The sequence below is a fragment of the Mesoplodon mirus genome (genome assembly GCF_964341445.2).
Source record: "Mesoplodon mirus genome assembly, chromosome: 7".
Classification (NCBI taxonomy): domain Eukaryota; kingdom Metazoa; phylum Chordata; class Mammalia; order Artiodactyla; family Ziphiidae; genus Mesoplodon; species Mesoplodon mirus.
Window position 1 is genome coordinate 102,150,448 of NC_138983.1, and position 22,273 is coordinate 102,172,720.

A 22,273-nucleotide genomic window follows, 5' to 3' on the forward strand; every position below is an offset into this window, starting at 1 on the left:
GGGTGTCTGCAGACTTTTTATGAGTTTAGGCCACCTCTCTGCTAATGGGTGGCGTTGTGTTCCTGTCTTGCTAGTTGTTTGGCTTAGGGTGTCCAGCACTGTAGCTTGCTGGTCGTTGAGTGAAGCTGGGTGCTGATGTTGAGATGGAGATCTCTGGAAGATTTTCGCCGTTTGATATTATGTGGAGCTGGGAGGTCTCTTGTGGACCAGTGTCCTGAAGTTGGCTCTCCCACCTCAGAGGCACAGCACTGACTCCGGGCTCCTCAATTTGGGATGATGTGTTGTCTATTCATGTATTCCACAGATGCAGGGTACATCAAGTTGATTGTGGAGCTTTAATCCGCTGCTTCTGAGGCTGCTGGGAGAGGTTTCCCTTTCTCTTCTTTGTTCTCACAGCTCCTGGGTCTCAGCTTTGGATTTGGCCCCGCCTCTGCGTGTAGGTCGCCGGAGGGCGTCTGTTCTTCGCTCAGGCAGGACAGGGTTAAAGGAGCAGCCTCTTCGGGGACTCTTGCTCACTCAGGCCGGGCGGGAGGGAGGGGCACGGAGTGCGGGGCGAGCCTGCAGCGGCAAAGGTCGGCGTGACGTTGCACCAGCCCGAGGCGCGCCGTGCGTTCTCCCAGGGAAGCCGCCCCTGGATCCCGGGACCCCGGCAGTGGCGGGCTGCACAGGCTCCCGGAAGGGCGGTGTGGGCAGTGACCTGTGCTCGCACACAGGCTTCTTGGCGGCAGCAGCAGCAGCCCCAGCGTCCCACGCCCGTCTCTGGGCTCCGCGCTTTCAGTCGCGACTCGCGCCCATCCGTGGAGCCCCTTTAAGCAGCGCTCTTAATCCCCTCTCCTCGCGCACCAGGAAACCAAGAGGGAAGAAAAAGTCTCTTGCCTCTTCGGCAGCTCCAGAGTTTTCCCGGACTCCCTCCCGGCTAGCTGTGGCACATTAGCCCCCTTCAGGCTGAGTTCTCGCCGCCAGCGCCAGTCCTCTCCCTGCGCTCTGACCGAAGCCCGAGCCTCAGCTTCCAGCGCTGCGCGCCCCAGCGGGCGAGCAGACAAGCCTCTCGGGCTGGTGAGTGCCGCTCGGCACTGATCCTGTGTGGGGATCTCTCCGCTTTGCCCTACCCAGGTATGTGGGGGGTTTCTTGCCTTTTGGGAGGTCTGGGGTCTTCTGCCAGCGTTCAGTAGGTGTTCTGTAGGAGTTGTTCCACGTGTAGCTGTATTTCTGGTGTATCCGTGGGGAGGAAGGTGATCTCCGCGTCTTACTCTTCCGCCATCTTACCCGGAAGTCTCCGTATAAATTTTTTTTTTTTTTTTCTTTTTTTGCGGTATGCGGGCCTCTCACTGTTGTGGCCTCTCCCGCTGCGGAGCACAGGCTCCGGATGCGCAGGCCCAGCGGCCATGGCTCACGGGCCCAGCCGCTCCGCGGCATATGGGATCCTCCCAGACCGGGGCACGAACCCGTATCCCCTGCATCGGCAGGCGGACTCTCAACCACTGCGCCACCAGGGAGGCCCTCCGTATAAATTTTTAAAGAAGTTTTTCAGGTCCAAAACAAAATCTTTGGCATTTTCACTTAGATTTTTCTTACCCTATAACTTAATTTTTAGAGACTTAACATCTTTTCACTATTAAGATATCCAACTTATAAACACAAAATATATCTCTATTCATTTCTGATTTCTTCAAGGTCTTTGAAAAACTATTATAATGTTGTCTGTAAAGGCTTTGTATATCTTATTGGATTTATTGCTACTTCAGCTTTTTGGTGCTATCTAAAAGGATTTCTTTCTTTTTACTACCACTTCCTGTTTGATGCTATTATATAAAAACACAATTTATTTTTATTGATTTTTATCTAGAAATCTTAAGAAGCTCTCTTACAAATCCTAGCAATTTCCTGTACATTATTTTGTATTTTCTCTGTACACAACAGTATCATATATAAATAGAACAAGTTGTGTGTTTTCTTTTCTAATCCTTAGACATTTTAGTTCTTTTTCTTGACTTTCTCCACTGGCTAAACTCTCAAGTACAATACTGAATAGAGTGGTGACAGGGGGCATCCTTGTCTTCTTCCTGATCTTTAAATCTTTAATCATCTCACCTGTATCTATAATGTTACTCTATGGTAGATAGCTAATTTTCATTTAAGAAAGTTTCTGTTTCTAGTTTGATAAGATTAGCTGCAGGTTTTTTTGTAAAATCATACATGACTGCTGAAATTATAAGAAACTTTGGATTTAATTTTTTGTATCTTTAATTTTATTAATTTTGTTATGTAAAATAATTTTGGTTGTCTGTCATGAAATTAGCTTTTTATGTTGGACTCAGTTTGCTTATATTTATCATCTGTTTTCCTGGGTAAGGTCACCTCTAATTATCCTTTCTTATACTGTCCTTTCCTGTCTTGAAATGAAGAAAATATTAAAAAGTAGTTGAATAGTGTTCCCTCTTTCTATTCTCAAAGAGTTTGTGTACTACTGGAATTCTTCCTTTCTTTAGAACACACTAGTGAAAAATCTTGGATTTCAGCTTTCTTCATGGTGAGAGTAGTGAGTGCTGATTCAGTGTCTGTAATGTATAAATGTATGTATAAATTTCTATTTCTGTTTGAATCTATTTTGATATTATATTTTTCTAGGGGACTGTGATTTTTATAAAATTTAAAATTTATTTGAAAACACTTTGTTCATTTTTTCCTTTGTAAAGTCTGTAACATGTATGTGATATATGACCCTTTTACCCTTCTGATATTGGCTTCTTGTCCTTTCTATCTTTTTTTTTTCTTTTTTGGTCTTGAGAAGACTCTCAAGTAGATAGCCATTTTTATTAGTATTTTCAAAGAGCCAAATGTTAGCTTTTGAATTTGTATTGTTTATTTTCTATGTCATTAATTTCTGCTCTTGCATTTATTATTTACTTCTTCCACTTTCTTTGAGTATGTCTCTTGAAGATAGCACATAGTTACATGTAATTTTGTACAATCTGACACTTATTTTCTTTTCATTTGGAGCAGCCAATCCATTTGCATTAAATGTAGTTACTAATTTGGTTTAAATCTTCCTTTTTTTCCTACTTGTCTAAATTCTTTCATATTTTTCTTTTTCTTCTGGAATCGTGAAATATTTATAGCAGTCTACTTTTACTCTATTAAGTTTGAAACTGTAAGCTCTATTTTATTATTTAATGACAATTTCTGTCAGAATTTACTAAATATTTAGAGCTGAAAAAAAAAACCCTTGCTGGGAACCTGTAAATCAATACTTGTAATCTGTGTCACACACACACACACACACACACACACACATTTGAAAGGAAACTTATTAGAAATTAATTAGCTAAGTTTGCAACATAAGAATTAAATAGATTGTGCCATAGAAGAAGAGATAATTAATAAAACAAGTAGGACAAACAGAAAACAAACTATAGAGGGTATCAATAATCTCCAACTTGTAGGAGGACTCACACTTCACACTATTTAAAACAATAGTGGTAGGACAGTAAAATGGCGTCACTCAATTGAAAACCATCTAAGCAGTTCCTCCAACAATTAAACATGAAATTACCATATGACCCAGCAATTCTACTCCTAGATGTATACCCAAGAGAAATGAAAACATATGTTCACACCAATTGAACAAGATTGTTTATAGCAACATTTTTCATAGTAGCAAACAAGTGGAAACAGCCAAACTGTCCATCAACTGATAAATGGATGAACAGAATTGGTATGTCCATACAATGAAATATTACTTGGTTATAAAAAGGAATGAAATACTGATGCATGCTATCACCTAGATGAACCTTCAAAATATTATGCTAAGTAAAGAAGTCAGTCACAAAAGACCTTATATTGTATGATTCTCTTTCTATGAAATGTCCAGAATAGTTAAATCTACAGGGACAGAAGATAGATTAGTGGTTGCTTAGAGCTTGTGGGAAGTAGGGTGGGAATATAGGGAGGTGATGCCTAAAGAATATTAGATTTGTTTTTTTAAGTGATAAAAATGTTCAAAATTGACTGTAATGATGGTTGCATTTATATGTGAATATACTCAAAATCACTGAAATATATAAATAGGTGAATTCTATGGTATGTGAATTATATGTCAGTAAAAAATGGGATCTAAATTGACAATAGAGAGGATCAGTAAACTTCAATTTTGTTTCTTTGAAAATATAAAGAATGGTATTTTTTTATGTTCATAGAAGAGGAAGGCACAAACAAAACTATGAAAGAATAGGGGTTTTATTTACATATATTTGGAGTTTTACTAATTATAGGAATAAAGTAAAGAGTATCATGCCATTAATATGAAAATTTATAAAAACTTGAATTAAAAAATAAAATTAGCAAAATTGTCTTAAGAGGAAATAGAGAAACATAGTATACTAACAACTTTTACATGAATAGGATAGTCTGGTCAAATGTCTAGAAATCAGCAAACAAAAACACCAGGACCAGACATTTTAAAAGTGCTTTGCAAATCCTTCAGGGATCAAATTAACTTTTATCTTATATAAAATTTTTCAGAGAGTGAAACAAGAGGGTATACTCACTTTTTCAATATACAATAGCCAAACCAAAATAAATAAATAAATAAAATATACAACACATCCATTTATAGAGATCAATAAAACTATTCCAAATAAAATATTAACACAAGATTAATTTATATGTACAGAAGCAAAAGCCAGTGGAAAATATATTTGAAAACAAAAAAAGAGGTGGAAAATGTCTGCATACAAAATACAAGAAAATCTGTAATCTCTGAACTTGCTGGATACAAGACTGACGTACAAAAACCAATAAGAATTTAAAATATTAGCAACAACCAGTAAGAAAATGTACTACTATTAGTAAATACTATTCCATTAATACTTTTACTATTAAGTAAAAATATCATTCACAATAAAATAATAAATATCAGGTATTTGAGAATAAATATAATAACGTGAGTTATTATAACATGGTTTTAATTATAAATTGAAAAGCAGATAGTATAGGTATGTGATTTTGTATCTCATGCAGAATTTGGCAGTCTGGTAGCTTGTGAATATTTTCTATTTGTACTATTATTGCATGTATGAATTTATTTACAATAAATATACTTATGTGATACATAGAGAATATTTAAATTGTCAGGATTTGCTATTTCCCCATAACCTTTCTCCTGTCAATACTCTGAAGACTTGAAATGTTTACTTTCTTAATTGGTACAAGGCCTTTGTTGAGGTGGGGGGTGGACGGGAGAGAGATATAAAGACTGTAAAGAATACAAATAATAGCCCAGGCTATTCTCTATGAGGAAGAATGAAAGAGGGCAGAGGGGTAAGAAGGATAGGGAACAATAAAGGAAGGGTGAGGACAGGAGAGGAGGTAAAAGGAAAGAGCAGTCACTATCAGGAATGGGATTTAGGAAAGGGAGTGTGTAACAAATCTTTCGGAATCCTAGCTGTGTGCTGCCTGCATCTTTAAAACAAATCAACATGATCTTCAGTGCTTTCTGGAGGTTGGTTTCTGTTTGTGTGCATTATCATACTTAGGCTGTGATATATTTGACATCCTAAATTTTCATGGAGTTTATTTCCCACTCTGACATCTATGTATCTTACTGACACAACTTGAGTACTCCCTACTTTTTCTCATGTCCAATCACCATAAACTCATCAATACAATGGACTATCATAATGCTTTGGTGATATCCAGATGACTAATCTCCCTATGGACTATAATATTATAGACATCAGGAGACTTGGCATAGCACTCAAGTAAGACAAAGTTTGAGTGTACTTCTGTCTCTGTCAGATAGAAGTGAACTGCTCCATTACCTTTGCTGTTTGATGTGGAGACAACTATTCGCCAGATCAATAGCTGTATATCAGGAGTTAGAGATGTTTTGATTTGTTCCAGGAAAAAAAGGCCCATAAAATCCAGCAGCTTTGATTAGAATTAGTACCTCATTACCTTATGATAATCAACAATCATTGTCCATGACTTATTTGCCTTTTTTACAGGCCAAACAGATTATTTAAATGGGGCAGGTGATGGAGATTCCCATCTGCATGGTTATTTTAGTCTCTGCCAATTCCCCAGATATGTGCTATTGCTATTTTTTGGTATCGTTTTCATGTAGGGACAGTTCCAGGAGCTTCCACTTGGCCCTTCCTATGTATTTTTTTCCAGTTGTGGCAAAATATGCATGACATAAAAGTGACCATCTTAACCATGTTTAGGTGTACCATTTAGTGGCATTAAGTACATTCACGTTGTTGTGCAACCATCATTACCATTCATCTCCAGGACTTTTTTCATCTTCCCAAACTGAAACTCTGTACCCATTAAACAACACCTCTCCATTCATCACTGCACCCAGACCCTGGCAATCAGCATTCTATTATCTGTCTATATAAATTTGACTACTCTAGTACCTCATATGACTGGAATCACAGTATTTGTGTTTTCGGTTCTGGCTTATTTCATTTAGCATAATGTCTTCAAAGTTCATCCGTATCGTAGTGTGTGTCAGAATTTTTTACCTTTGAAGGGTCATTAATATTCCATTGTATGTATATACTACATTTTGTTTATCCATTCCTCTGTTGATGGACATTTAGGTTGTTTCCATCTTTTGGCTATTGTGAATAATGCTGCTAAGAACGTGAAATTACAAACATCTGTTCAAGTCCCTGCTTTTAATTCCTTTGGATATATACTCTGAAGTAGAATAGCTAGATCGTATGGTAGTTCTGTTTAATTTTTTGAGGAACTGCAATGTAGAAGGGTTCAGATTTCTACACATCCATGCGAATACTTGTTATTTATTATTGTTTTAATAATAGCTATCCTAATGGATGTCAGGCAGTAGCCGTTCTTAATAGCACTGACCTTGGTTGAGAGTTCTGTCATTTTCCAAGTATGTGTACTCCAAAAATACATTCAGATATGGGGAAATATAGTGTAGGTCACTGCACAAGATTTCTAGTGAGGTGAACTTGTGTCAAAATTCCAATTATCACATGGCTTCCATAAGCCCTATTATGACCTGAAGACCACAGTGATGTTTTGGAACCTCAGGTGTGTAAATTTATCTTAATAATCTCTGAAAAATTCTGAGTTTTCCACTTTTCTTTCTAAACATTCCCCCTGGAAAATTGTAAACCCCTTTGAGGTAGACCTGGAGGAAAAAAATAATCACACTCTATCCTTTTGACAGTGTTGCAGCAAAGTTCCTGAAGCTATTGTAGCCACCTGATCTCTGGTTTAGGTCTGGGCGAGGCTGTAATTTTCATTCCTGGAAAATCAATGCAGGTTTCTGCTCATTGTGCTTGAATTTTATTTTCATTTATACAGTTCAAGCCTGCTCAAATGTAATTCCCAGTGTAAATGTGATTAATCTGTTACTGCTGGAAGTCACTTTGGGTCAAAATACTGCCATTCTGCCCTGCTGACCTTTATGATAATTGCACTCACCTTGTTTCTCATATTAAATGCTACCACTTAACCTCTGCTACTTTGTAACCCAATGTTCCTGTTAAAAAGCACCGGGGCCATTTCATTGGTGCTATCCCGCATTGTCATCTTTAGCCCACAGAAGACAGATGCCACAGAGGTTTAAAAGGATGCTTGTATTTCTCTCATCAAAGAATGTCTTAATGTCTTGAAGAAGAATGTTATCGGTGACCTCTGTGGGGGCATAACTATGGGATAGTTGAGTGGGTTTTACATAATTAATCCACTCCAACATTCTCATTTTAAGTACATGGATTCCTTTGTCTACATTCTGTCAGATAAATTATGGCATCTTGCCCTTTTTGAATGTTGCTGACTATTGAATCTATGTTTCAGTCAGCCAAACAAGCCAACGATTAGAGCCAATTCCATCAGCTAGAGCTAATACTTTGAATCTCAGGTAACGTCTTTATAATGAATTCAATCCCTTGCAACTTTATATTCGATCTTTCTCAGTCTAACACTTATAAAATATATGCCAGGGCTTCCCTGGTGGCACAGTGGTTGAGAGTCCACCTGCCAATGCAGGGGACACGGATTCGTGCCCCAGTCCAGGAGGATCCCACATGCCGCGGAGCGGCTGGGCCCGTGAGCCATGGCCACTGAGCCTGTGCGTCCGGAGCCTGTGCTCCACAACGGGAGAGGCCACAACAGTGAGAGGCCCACGTACCGCGAAAAAACAAACAAAAAAACCCCAAAAAAACATATGCCACACACACATTCTACAGGTTTCTGCTGATACATGTTAGCAGGTTATAGCATTTCTTTTGATGTAGATGCTGACTCCTACCAGGGTGGACATTATACTTGCCTACTGGGGCCTGGTGGAATCTGACTGTAGTTATTAGGATGCAGTAAGTGCTGATGTGGGTGGGTCTTGAGAAAAGTAGAAATTTCCTTGAAAACTAACCTATTTAGATGAGGTCTTTAGAGATATGTTAAGTAAGGGAAGGTTAGTTTCCTCAAATGGGGAGGAAGAAGGGTGGCTTCCTTTGGCGAGGAAACCACAGGAAGATTTGGGTTAAAAATTTTCATATTAATCTGAGTCTGCCTACCTGCACTTATCCTAAATACTCAATATATCCTTATCTTAATACCCAACTCTTCCTGATCAATGTCCTGATATTAATCTGTGAGGCTTAGCACAAATGTACGTTGAACTTGCATTTTAATTCTGCAACCCACACTTTGAGATTTGAAACTTGATCCTCAGCCATGTCTGCTGTGTGGCTCTAAGACATGAGAAAATTTTAAGGCCCTCAGTGTGGCTCTCTGTGTCTTCCCATGCCTCGATCTGAGAGTTTAAACACCTAACACCTTTTAACATTAAGTGTAAACATTTTCATTTTGTAAGCTCTGGTGCTATAAGAAGCAGCTAATGGTCCCCGTGGTGCTTGTAGGTATTACTGCTGTAATAGACAAAATCAGCTGCCGCTTGAGATGTAAAAGTATTGTCTTCAACTGGCAATATGTTCAAAGCAAATATTGTCGGTAATTTATTTATTGCTTCCACTACTCGGAAGAAGCACTTGTCTTTGCATTGGCAATGGAGTCACTACTACATTCAAGCTCAAAACCTTATTCCAGAGTCCCATCTTGAGCATCTTTTTCCTGGGATTACTCATGCAGGACAGGAAATCTGCTTCAGGAAGTTTAGAAAGTAGATTTTAATAAAAGGAGCTTGTTTCAAAAGTTATAAAAGCTGGAGTCCAATGAAATAGGAAGGCAACCTAGAGTTTGGAAAGACTGAATCCCCTAAGCAGAACTGGAATGAATGTAGAGACTGCTGGTGGGTGCTGGGAACATGGAGGGAGAAGCCCTTGAGCAGGAATTGGACGCATGAGGGAGACGAAGCCTCAGTTGTATGTACAACTCAAAGAAAGAGGGCATTCTGGGTTCTCCCCTATCCCCTTCCTCCAAACTCACCAGTCCTTCCTTTACTCAAAATTACTTGGAAGCTAGTTGTCAGTGAATCCTGGGAAACCGAGTTTTCAGGAGTCAGTCCTCTAAAATAAAAATCAGAGCTGGAAAAAGAGAAATAGTCTTTCAAAATTATTCACACAAATATGCCATCCCTTTACAATAACTTCTCACATTCCAGTTCACTTGTTCAAATACCCCACCACTATGATAGTACTTTGACGCAAGTCTGTTTACTCCCTTGCTTTCTCCTCATACTGCTTTTGTATCTCCCCTTACTCTCTTACATTCCAATGTCCATTATCTAATAGTGTGTTTGTCCCTACCCCTGTTCCAGTGTCTTTTAATTATGCTGGATCAACCCAAACCATTACTTTCTCTTTTCTTGATCTCCAGCTTTCAAAGTCTTCCCAAGTAAAGTGTATAATAGTTTAGATTGTTTGCTTTATAAATTCATGATCACTAACCTAAAAGGTCCTTTAATATTGCCCTTTAATTCTGCTACATTAATCTGGACCCATCATTTCCCACTCTTTACACTTTGTTCTCTCTTTCTGCACTATTCTTTTTTTTTTAATCTTTATTGGAGTATAATTGCATTACAATGTTGTGTTAGTTTCTGCTGTATAACAAAGTGATTCAGCTATTGCACTATTCTTAAATGGCATGTCCCCACCATTTGCTATAATATCAGGAGATAATCTCTTTTAATTCACAGAAAAGAAAAGAAAAAACATGAGGAGAACTTTCCTGTTAATTAACATAATAGAGTTACTACATCTGCTGCCATCTTTATCTCCTTTGGTAATTTAACAGAATAGAAGCTCTATTCCTACTAAACCCAATTCCCTTACTCCTGATTTGGATTGCATCACCTTGCACTCTCTAAGGATCCTTATTTTGTTCAATACCTTCTCTAATCTGGATCTTTTCCACTATCTTTTTTAAACATTCTAAAATCTTCCAAATTGGGAAAAATAATAAAGAAGAGTAAAGCAAAAAAGAAAAGCAAAACCAAACTCACCTTTCTCCACCTGACTTCTGTTACTAATTACCACACTATCTCTTCTTCAAAGGCACAGTTTTTAAAATAATTCTTGAAAATGTTTTTCTATATCTTGGCAATTGTGAATAATGCTTCAGTGAACATGAGAGTGCAATCTTTTTGAGATCCTGATTTCAGTTCTCTTATACATATGTATATACACACACACGCACACATATATATACATATATATATATATATATATATACATATATCCATTCAGAAGTGGGATTGCTAAATCATATGATAGTTCTGTTTTTAATTTTTCGAGAAGCCTCCATACTGTTTTCCATAGTGACTCTATACCATTTTGTATTCCCACCAACAGTGTACAAGAGATCCAATTTCTCCATATTCTCCCCAGTACTTGTTACCTTTATATTTTTGAAACTAAGCATCCTAACAGGTGTGAGGTGATATCTCTTCGTGCTTTTGATTTGCATTGCCCTGATGATGAGTGATGCTGAGTACCTTTTCATATACATTTTGGCCATTCATATGTGTTCTTTGGAAAATGTATATTCAAGTTCTTTGCCCATTTCTTGATGGAGTTATTTGGTTTATTTGCTACTTAGTTGTGGGAATTCCTTATAAATTTTGGATATTTACCCCTTACCAGATATATGATTTGCAAATATTTTCTCCCATTCCATTGGTTACCTTTCCATTCTGTTGGTTGTTTCCTTTGCTGTGCAGGAGCTTTTTATTTTGATGTAGTTCTACTTGTCTATTTTTGCTTCTGTGGTCTGTGCTTTTGGTGTCATAGCCAATAAATCATTGCCAAGATCAGTGTCAAGAAGCTTTTCCCAAAATGTTCATCAACAGATGAATGGTTCAAAGCATGTAGTATATATTTACAATGGAATATTTTCAACTTTAAAAGAAGAAGGGGGTTCTACCATTGTGGCAACGGGGATGAACCTGGAGGACAATACGCTAAGTAAATAAGCCAGTCACAGAAGGACAAATACTGCATAATTCCATTTATATGAGGTATCTAAAATAATCAGACTCATGGAAGCAGAGAATAGAATGTTGGTTGCCAGGGGCTGGGGAAAGGGAGAAATGGGGAGCTGTTGTTCAACAGGTATGAATTTTCAGTTATACAAGATGAATAAATTCGAGAAATCTGCTGTACAAATAGTGTCTATAGTTAACAATAGTGTTAACCACTTAAAATTAGTTAAGAGGGTCAATTTCATGTTAAGTGTTCTTACCACACACAGAAAAAATGGGACACAAGGAAGCTTTTGGAGGGGACAGATATGTCTATTACCTTGATTGTGTTAATTGTCTCATGGGTTTATGCATATGTCCAAACTCATCAAATAGTATACATTAAGCATGTGCCATTTTTTGTGCATCAGTTGTACCTCCATAAAGCTGTTTAAAAATGTTTCTCTATATTTGATATCTTCACTTTATGACTTCCTTCTCATGCTTCAACCCACTCCCAATAGAATCCATCTTTTATTACTCCAATAAAAAGGTACTTCATAAGCTATTTCCAAATCCATGGATGCGACGTGAAAATTTTATCTCCTAGTTACTTGACCTGTAAGTAGGATTTGCTTCTGTCTTTGAGACTTGATTTTCCTTGACCCAAAAACTCCTCTGGTTTTCTTCTCATCTCTGCGGCAGTTCATTCTCTATCTTCTTTGCAGGTACGTATCCTTCTCCTCAGACATTAAATGTTGAAATTCTTCAAAATTCAGTTTTAGGCCATTATGTCCTCTCACTCTGGAACTCATAATATGATTTCACAGAAACACACAGCTTCAGTTACCAACTCCATAAAGTTTGGACATTTGTGTACCTGAGACCTCTAATCTGAATTCTGTAAATCCAGTTGCCTATTTAACATCTAAATCTGTTCATTTAAAATATACATAAAGCTAAATACTCACGGTCTCCCTAAACTGCCTAATCTCTCCTCCTTCATTTTCATTTGTCTTAGTGTATAGTGACACCATTCACCCAGTTGTATAAACCAGGCACCTAACAATAATCCTTGAGTTCAACCTCTCGCATCAGCCACTATATCCTATCCATTATCAATCTTATCCATTTTACCTCCTAGATACTTCCTTAATCTATCTAATGTCCTCTATCTACTCATCGTTGTAAGTGGTAAATTAATGCATGAATATAAATTTCCCTGATTGCTTTGCTTGGTACCTATAGTTTTTATGGCAGAAAAATTTATATTAAAAAAAATCCGTTCATCTTCCGTATATCTTCCCTTCTGTTCCTCCATCCTCCTGTCCCCATTTCAAGCAAGTATACAGGACTCCCTAGAAACCTCTTCCTCAGGAAATATGCCATTTCTAAGCATCAAGGTGTGAAGGAGGAGATTACAAGGCAGTTGGAGGATTAAAAGCCAGTGAGTACAACAAGCACTGCCTGACACTACCTTGTTACTGGATAGAGCCTTGGAGCTGCACCAACTCATTAGAGGGATGTAGTTGAGAGAGATATAGGGAAGGCATGTAATAAGCATGAGGTATCTATCTCATCAAATATTTCAGCATCCCAAACATTATAGAGGAACATTTATAAATGGGACATAAAGGTACAGGTGTCCCGGTCTCAGAAGACCAGAAGGACCTTCACAACACTTTCATGTTACAGGGTTTTTATACCACTTTGGTTGTATAAGGTACCTCTAATAATGGCTGAGTCTAAATTCTCTACTTGCTCAGTTATTTAAAGAATTAAATTCATTTAAATCAAGTAAAGAAACAGTAGGTTTATAGCAGCTCATAACTGCTTACTTTTTTAAAAAAATGTATTTATTTATTATTTTTGGCTCTGTGTTGGGTCTTCGTTGCTGCACGTGAGCTTTCTCTAGTTGCGGAGAGTGGGGGCTACTCTTTGTTGCAGTGTGCGGGCTTCTCATCACGGTGGCTTCTCGTTGCGGAGCATGGGCTCTAGGTGCGCGGGCTTCAGTAGTTGTGGCGCATGGGCTCTAGAGCGCAGGCTCAATAGTTGTGGCACACGGACTCTAGAGCGCAGGCTCAGTAGTTGCAGCACATGGGCTTAGTTGCTCCGCGGCATGTGGGATCTTCGGGAACCAGGGCTGGAACCCGTGTCCCCTGCATTGGCAGGTGGATTCTTAACCACTGCGCCACCAGGGAAGCCCCTTAACTGCTTACTTTATGTAGAAAAGCTGTCACCAATATATGGCAAGAACTTTGCTTGTATAATTTACACTAACTGGTATAATACACCTTCTACAAGAAAACTGAACAAGAATGAACTAGGGAGCAAAACATTTTTATCCTTTGAGGCATTCTGTTTTTAAGGGTTCTTGTAAGCTCTGATGTTTTATCTCTGAGAGAAAGAAAAAAAATTTTTTTAATTGGAAATTTAGAGATTTTTTTTTAAACTTAAAATGAAAGATCTTGGTAGTAATTGAGTGTATAGTATTGTGTCATATGTTTTATTATTCATTTTATAGAACTAATTGCCCATGTGTTCCTATAATAGGGGAGGAAAAAATAACGGTTTTAGTCCCAGTATAGATATTGCATGATAAAAGGAGAATGATGACCATCTCCATTTCCAAAGGGAGAACAGGAATTCAAAACATGCTATGCCATAAATCGTTTAATTCAGCATTTTAAAATATTTTGAGCATTTTGAACTCAATGTTTTGTAACTTCTAAAAAAGTATAATGTATATACATAAGTTCCACACATTTAAAATGAGTTGTTAAATTGTTAAGACCTGACTTCTTTCTCAAAATTAAGGTATGCTAGTCGGACCTGAGAATAGCCTCCAGAGGGCGACCAAGTTTCATCCCTGCAAACAACTGCATCAAAATTTAACATTGCTTCCAACAAAAGCAAGGACTTTCTAAAGTTAAAATTTGAAAAGCCAGTGATAATAGTTAATCCTTGAAAAAATACCATGACCCAAAGTCTGAATAGCTCTGCAAATATTGGTTGTTTCAGAAGGAGACCACCTCTAATTTGATGGTTTAGTAGAGCAAGGGCCTTTGAATCTAGACAAATCTCACAAAGCTACTAGATCAGAAAAACTTGTCATCAGTTCACGCATGCTCTGATTTTCCTGCTCACTAAAGTCTACCTCATCTAAGCACCTTGTATTAGCAGGGTTTGGCTCTTGCATTTCCACAGACGTAAGGCCTTAAATTCAAGGGTCAGCTCTACAAATGGTTGATATATTACTTTGTAAATAGAGTTTCATCTATGGAATGGGATAAATATCTTCCTTATGTGTCATTGTTTTGTGAGTATTAAATTAGATAAATATATGAAAACACTTGACACAATGACTGGTAGGTAAACTTACTTTCTGCCCATTTCTTTTGCCCTCCCTTTTTTTCTCCTTAAATTGAGAAAGATAGGATCTTATTATGTCATTCACTTCAATGTTTTAGTGCTATATCACTCTTCCATTACTTTTCCCCAAAGTATATTTTTAAAAATCTCACAGAAATAAAGTAGTGATTAAGTTTAAATAATTGATATTTCTCAATCCCTAGACAGAAGTATATCTAATAAAAGTAGGTTTGTTAATCCTTGACTGATAATGACTAGAAAATAAAGAAGTATTTCTAATTGGGCAATCTATCCAATTGGCTCTCACCGTGTACCAATGGATTATTTTTTTTCTACTTATTTCATCTTTATTAAAGCTACAACACAGAGAACATTAGTTGAGTTTACTTTGTAACTGCCCTTTCTCATTATTCCTGACCTGTATCTAACTAGCAGACACTTACTTTTGATTCTTCTGAGAAAGTTCCTAAAGCATTGCTTTTCTTTATAAAATAACCTTCCTGAAGGTAATGCTAATTTTAACTACTGATCAAGATGGCCTTAATGTGTCCCTCCGTTTGGCTAAACTTCAGACAGGATTTTTCTTTACCATAGGCCCCTAACCTCCCTTTTCTGAAAACATTTACTTTAAGAAACTTGAAATTATAAATTCTTTCTCTGCCCCTTTGAGATGTAAATTTTCTCCTAGTCACTTGATAATTTTCCAACCCAGAAATGTCTTTCTCAAGGACCTAAGAGTCAGCTCTTTGAAATATAACCTTCAAGAAAGGTATTGCCCCTACTTCCCAGTCTCTGTGGGGAGTATAGGAGCCTAACTTTGATAAGAGCCAAAGCAAACAGAGATGGTCTAATTATATTGACCAACCTCTTCCCCATCATCCTCTACTATTTTTCCTACAGCTCATCCTGGCATCTAAAAACTTCCATGCCTTTTGTTTCAGCAGAACGGAGTTCAGTCTCTCTCCCCTATTACAGAATCATCTTGAGTAAAGTACTCCTTGCCTGTTTAACCATCTGGTGCAATTTTTCTTTGACATCACTCCATCGCATACTCCAAACTGCCTACCACTTTCAGATTAATCTTATAAAACTTTGTATATGTGCTGCTGAAGTGAGCACAATCTTTATAGAACTTTGAATCACTCCCTATTTCCTGTGGCATGAAGCCCACCATTCAAACTTCTCCACAGTCTTATACCTTCCAAACTCATTAGTGTTATCTTCCAATTCCTGAATTCTCTCCTCCAATAATATTAGTACATTTTCTTCCTAAACGTGGCTAACATTTCCCCATTTTGAGATTTCATGTGTCTTCTAATTTTTTTAATATTTGGAAATTTTATTATACTGTATTTGCCCATAACAAATAAAATAGAAATTGTTTCAAGTCTTTGCAAATAAATTTAATACAGGGTATTAAGAACACCAGTGATGAAACTTCTGAGAAGTAAAGAAGGGCCACCTAGATAATGGAGTGATTAGTAGGAATAGGAATTTACTTGTACCCCTATGCTGGAAAGGCAAAGTTAAGGAGAGGGTTGTAAAGGTGTCCAGGGCCAGGTTAAATGATCATCAATGTCAGACCATACCAGTTCTGTCTCATTGGAGTTGGAACCGTGTAAGTTACACAGTTGCTGCTGGAGAATCTTCACAAAGTAGAGGAAGAAAGGGAGAAATCTCATAGCTTATCCCTAAACTTCCATATACCATCAGTTGCTTCTTTTTGGCTGCACCTGATCAGAAGTAAGCTGCCTGTATGAGTCTGCTATCATGTGATACAAAACAGATTCAAGAAGGAACAATGACTAAATTCAAGAAAAAGCAGTCCCAAACTAATACTTTTGCTTGAACGTTATGCAACAGTCTGTTTTCTGTATTTTTTCTAAATTTATTGAGATGTAATTGACATATAGCATTGTGTAAGTTTAAAGTATACAACCTGTTGGTATGTTACATGTTGTGAAATGATTACCACAGCGGAGCTAGTTAACACACCTCCGTTACCTCGCATAAATACCGTTTTTTTTTTTTGGTGAGAACATTTAAGGTCTCTCTTAGCAACTTTCAAGTATATAATACAGTTCTGTTAACTGCAATCACCATGCTGTAGATTAGATTCCCAGAAATTCATGTGCTAACTGGATATTTTACCCTTTGGTCAACATCTCCCCATTTCCCCCAACCCCAACCCCTAGCAACAACCATTCTATTCTCTGTTTCTCTGGGTTTGGCTGTTTTAGAGTCTACAATTTAGTTACATCATACAGTATTTATTTTTCTCTCTTTGACTTATTTCACTCATCATAATGCCCCAAGGATCCATAAATGTTGTTGCAAGTGGCAGGATTTTCTTCTTTTTCATGGCTGAATAATATTCCATCTATGTACCTACCATATCTTCTATATCCATTTATCCATGTATGGACACTTTGGTTGTTTCCATCTCTCGGCAATTGTGAATAATGCTGCAATGAACGTGCGAGTGCAGATATCTCTTTGAAATAGTGATTTCATTTCCTTTGGATATATATATACCCAAAGCAGGATTGCTAATGTATGGTAGTTTTCTTTTTAATTTTTTGAGGAGACTCCATATTGTTTACCATAGCGGCTGTACCAATTTACATTCCCACCAACAGTGCACAAGGGTTTCCTTTTCTGCATGCTTGTCAACATTTGTTACCTCTTAGTCTCTTTGAGGTGATATCTCGTTGTAGTTTTGATTTGCATTTCCCCGGTGATTAGTGATGTAGAGCATCTTTTCATGAACCTGTTGGTGATCTGGATGTCTTCATTGGAAAATTTTTTATTCAGTTCTTCTGCCCAAGTTTTAATTGAATTGTTTGAAAATCTATATCTATCTATATCTATATATCTATATATAGATATAGATATAGATATAGCCACTGTATGAGTTCCTTATATATTTTGGATATTAACACCTTATCACGTACATGATTTGCAAATATTTTCTCCCATTCTGTAGCTTGCCCTTTCATTTTGTTGATTGTTTATTTTTCTGTGTAGAAGCTTTTTCGGTTGATGTAGTTATATAACAAGTTGTATAACCAGTTGCATATAACAAGTTATATAAAAAGTTGTATTTCTCTTGGTGATTTTAAGATTCCCTTGTTATCTTTAACGTTGACATTTTAATTTTAGTATTTCTTGGTATGGATCTCTTTAGGTTGATCTGCTTTGGAGCTCTCTGGGCTTCCTGTATCTGGATGTCTGTTTCTTTCCCAAGGTTAGGAAAAGTTTTCAGATATTATTTCTACAAATGTTTTCTGCCCCCTTTTCTCTTCTCCTTCTGGAGTTCCTATAAGGTGAATGTTATTCCATTTGATGTGCCATAAATCCCTTAAGCTATATTCATTATTTTCATTCTTTTTTCTTCCTTATTCTCTGATTGGATGAGTTCCTCTGACCTGTCTTTGAGTTCACCTATTCTTTCTTGTGCTTCATCTACTGTATTTCTAAGTTCAGTTATTGCATTCTCCAGTTCTGTGACTTCTATTTGGAACTTTCTTATATCTTCTATTTCTTCATTGAAGTTCTCACTGTTTTCATCCATTTCCCTTCTGAGTTCAGTGAGCATTTTTATGACCATAACTTTGAACTCTTTATCAAGTAAATTACTTATGTTCATTTCATTAAGATTTTTTCCTGAGGTTTTATTTTGTTCTTTTTTTGGAGTATAGTCCTCTCTTTCTTCATTTTGCTCTCTGTGTTGGTTTCTATGCATTAAGTGAAATAGCCACATCTCCCAGTCTTGAAGAGCTGTGTGACAGATGAACCTTGTCATTTAACCCTGTCTACTCTTGGTTGCCTCTCAAACCTTTGTGATTGTCTAAGCAGTTTATTTTTAATAGACCTGGCACACCATCCCAGCAGTTGAGGGTGTGCCAAGACAAATGAGCAACCCAAAGTGGAGGATCTCAGGCAGCACCTAGATTCAGGTTGATAGGAAGCCAGAAAACTTGGTAACAGCTTTTAAAGAATGCAAATATATTTAGTCTTGTGAGATTGCAAGCGGAAGCCCTGCTGCGCCCCAGAAGCAAGCAATCTGAAGGTGTTCCCTGGGGAGCAGTCACAAGAAAACAGTGCTTCAGATAAGTGTACAAGCTCCATTCTGGGAGATACCAGTGAACTGTAGTAAGGCAGAGTGAGGGTGGAGAGATGGCACCCCCAGCCTACCTTCCCCGAGAGCACATCCGTAGCCTCTAGATGTGTGCTGAACCTGAAGCCTGCTCTTAAGTCTTGTCCCTACTAGCAAATAGGCCTTTTTCATGTAAAGGCTGGGGCTGTGTCTCAGTCAGATGGGTAGTGGTACATCCTGGGGGTGGTATCCTGCCAAGAACTGTCTCTCCAATTGTTACAGTCCCATGGGACCCAGAAAAGAAATCCCTCCTGGCCTCCAGAGCCAGGTGATCAAGGAGCATCCCCTGAGTGGAGGCCACAAAACTGGGATCTCCTGTCTTGGAGATTCTGGCTCTCTGGAGCACATCAGAAGGAAAGTGTGAAGATGATGCTTACTGGCTGAGTGAGGCGGTGGGAAGAGTGCAAAGATGACACCATTTGAATAAAGGGAAAGAGGGAAAAGAAAAAGAAGAAGAAAAAAAATATATATATATAGCAAGACAGAGGAAGAGCAGGGAAGAAGGAGCCAGCTGGCTGGAGCACAAAGTTGTCACCTGCAGGAAAGGAAAAAGGGGAAAAAAGATGGCACCTTTCAGTTTTATCAAGGCAGAGAGAGAGCAGGAAGATGGCACCCGCCAGCCTCTGTCCCTGGGGAGTATTCCAGCAGGCCCCTGTTCCTCAGATTAATGCTTTAAAATTGGGAAGTGAGTCTCTTTCACCAAAGTCAGAGTGCTTTTCAAAGGGCTGCTTCTACACTTGGCCCTGGGACAGGTGAGTCTATGCACAGGCCCTTTAAGAGCTGTTCCTCAGTTCACCACAGCCCTGTGGGTCTCATGGGATGTGCCTTGTTGGTCTTCAAAGTCAGATGTTTTGAGGGTCTATCTCTCAGGTGCCAGCCTTAAAATTTGGAGTGCCCAATGTGGGGTCCATACCCTTCACCTCTCAGGAAGAAGCTCCAGGTTTTGAGTTTCTTCCTAATTGTGTGTCTCCACACCAAGGATGGGGTTTATGGCAAAATTGTGTCTCAGCCTTTCCGACCTGTTTTGATGTGGTTTCCCTCTGGTTTTCCTGATGTGAAGGGGTTGCTCCACCATCTTTTAGTTTTCTTCAGAGGAAATTTTTCCATATGTAGCTGTAGCTTTGGTGTGTTTGTGGGAGGAGGTGGGTTCAGGATCTTCCTATGTTGCCATCTTGAACTGGAACCTATTTACAATGTTTTAAATTTTGGTTTTCAATCGTTCAGTTTGTTACTAGTATATGGAAATATGATCAATGTTGTGTATTAATGTTTATGTATTGATTTTATATTCTGAGATCCTGCTAAAGCAAGTTATTATAATTTATTATGAGTCTACTTATACATTCCTTGGAATTTTCTATGTAGACAATTATGTCATCTGTAAAGAATGACAGTTATATTTCTTCTTTTCTAATATGTATGCCTCTTTTTTCCTTTTCTTGCTGTACTACACTAACTAGAATCTAAAGTACTAAGTTGAAAACTAAGATAAGAGTGGACATTCTAACCTTGTTTTTGAACTCAGGGAAAAGCATTCATTCTTTCACCATTTCATGTGATGTTAGAAGTAGGTTTTTTGTAGATGTTCTTTATTAGGTTGAGGTAGTGACCTTCTATTCCTAGTTTTCTGAGCATTTTTAATATGAATGGGTATTGAATCTCGTTAAATGCCTGTTCTGTATTAATTGGTGTGACAGTATGTGTTTCTTCTTTAGACTCAATATGGTAGATTACATTGATGATTTTTTACCATTGAACAAGGCTTGCATCCCTGGAATAAATTCCACTTGGTCATAGTCTATTACTCATGTGGATTCTGATGGTAGGTATTCTTGTGGATTTCTTCTAGTAGGGTAAATTATGGTTCCCCAAAAACGTCCGTGTTTAACCCCTCCTATGACAATATGTGAACGTCACCTTGTATGGAAAAATGGACTTTGCAGCTGTGACTAAGTAAAAAATCTTGAGATGAAGAGATTATCCTAAATTTTCTGGGTGGGCTATATATAAACACAAAGAGCTGTATAGGAGGGACACAGGGAGAGTCAGAGTTGGAGAGACCATGTGATGAGGGAAGCAGAGATTAAAGTGATGCACTTTGAAGATGGAAGAAGGGACTAATTCCAAGGAATGCAGGCAGCCTCTAGAAGACAGAAAGGGAAAGGAAACAGATTCTCCTGTAGGGCTTCAAAAGGAACAAGCCCTGAGACACCTTGCCTAATATCAGACTACTAAGCTGCAAAAACTTTCTTTCACAAAGGGTCAAGGAGGGCTGGGAGCACATACGTGCTGCCCACCTGGACAGAGGGGGACCTGTGAGGCTGACCTGCGGATTCTGTGGAGGTGGAGAGACATGAGCCCCTTTCTTCTCCACGCTCTTTGCAGGGTCCAGCAGAGAGTCAGGCCACCTGTGGAAGCCTGCGGCCCCAGTTTTGCATACTGGTGGTGTAGGGGTCGTGTTCAGGGAGTCTCTGTTGTCCTAACACCTGCCTGGGTCCTGGGGAAGGAATCAGAACTCAGAAGCAGGAGAAGAGCCTTTGGCCAGCAGGGAAGGGGGGTGAGGCCTAGGGCAGGTCCATAAAAGATCAGAGCATCTCAGTGCTTTAGGAGGAAGGGGCTTCAGAGGTGGGCCAGCACAGGCTGTGACAGAGGCTAAGCAGACTGGGAGGGGAGGCACTTCCGGGAGACAGCAGGGGTCTACTCCCTGCCCCTCATTGTTTGCTCGTCTCACTCTAATGAGGGGGTCATTTCCCCTGCTCTGATGATTCGAAGCCTCTGCCGGCACCCACAGGACGGTGACTGAGGCCTCCACACTCCTCGGCATGGATCCCAGCTCCCACTCAGATCTGGGGCCACAGACACCTCTCCCACCCCCTGCTGCCCCTGTGAGCAAGCTGTTCTTGTGAAACATGGTCATAGTTTGTTAGGAGGATCTGTTTTCTATGGGGATACAAACCAGTGTTGATACCAGTACACACACGTGTCCAGCCATGGGTGGAAAGGGAAGGGACAGTAGTTCTGGGGTGTCTTTGCGGACCCGTAGGCCCCTAACGCCAGTCCCCACAGCCACAGCCAGATGGGTCCTCCTCCCTCAGTTGAACGAGATGCTGCTGCACAGAAATCCCACAAGTTCCACAAAGGGGCCCAACTGTCCTTTCCCTTATACACACCTTTAACGGGTGCCCCATGAATTTCCCCACACCCATTCCCCTTGTTGCATCCTCATTGGGATTAAGAGGTAGCTGCCTCCACCACTCTCCACATTGCAATAATCCCAGTGGAACTAGAGGATGCTCCCGCTACGATGAGGCAGACAGTCCTGTCCCCATGGCCAAGACTTT

The 22,273-nt window shown here is 38.9% G+C and overlaps 1 pseudogene across 1 annotated transcript in view; it reads right to left on the minus strand.

Annotated features, from left to right (window-relative positions):
• Positions 1-21,756, minus strand: part of LOC309808102 (ferritin heavy chain-like) — a 112,132-nt pseudogene extending 90,376 nt beyond the window's left edge. The window contains exon 1 of the transcript in view: positions 21,664-21,756. The product of the transcript in view is annotated as a ferritin heavy chain-like (transcript). The remainder of the gene's footprint in view (positions 1-21,663) is intronic.
• Positions 21,757-22,273: the final 517 nt, after the last annotated feature.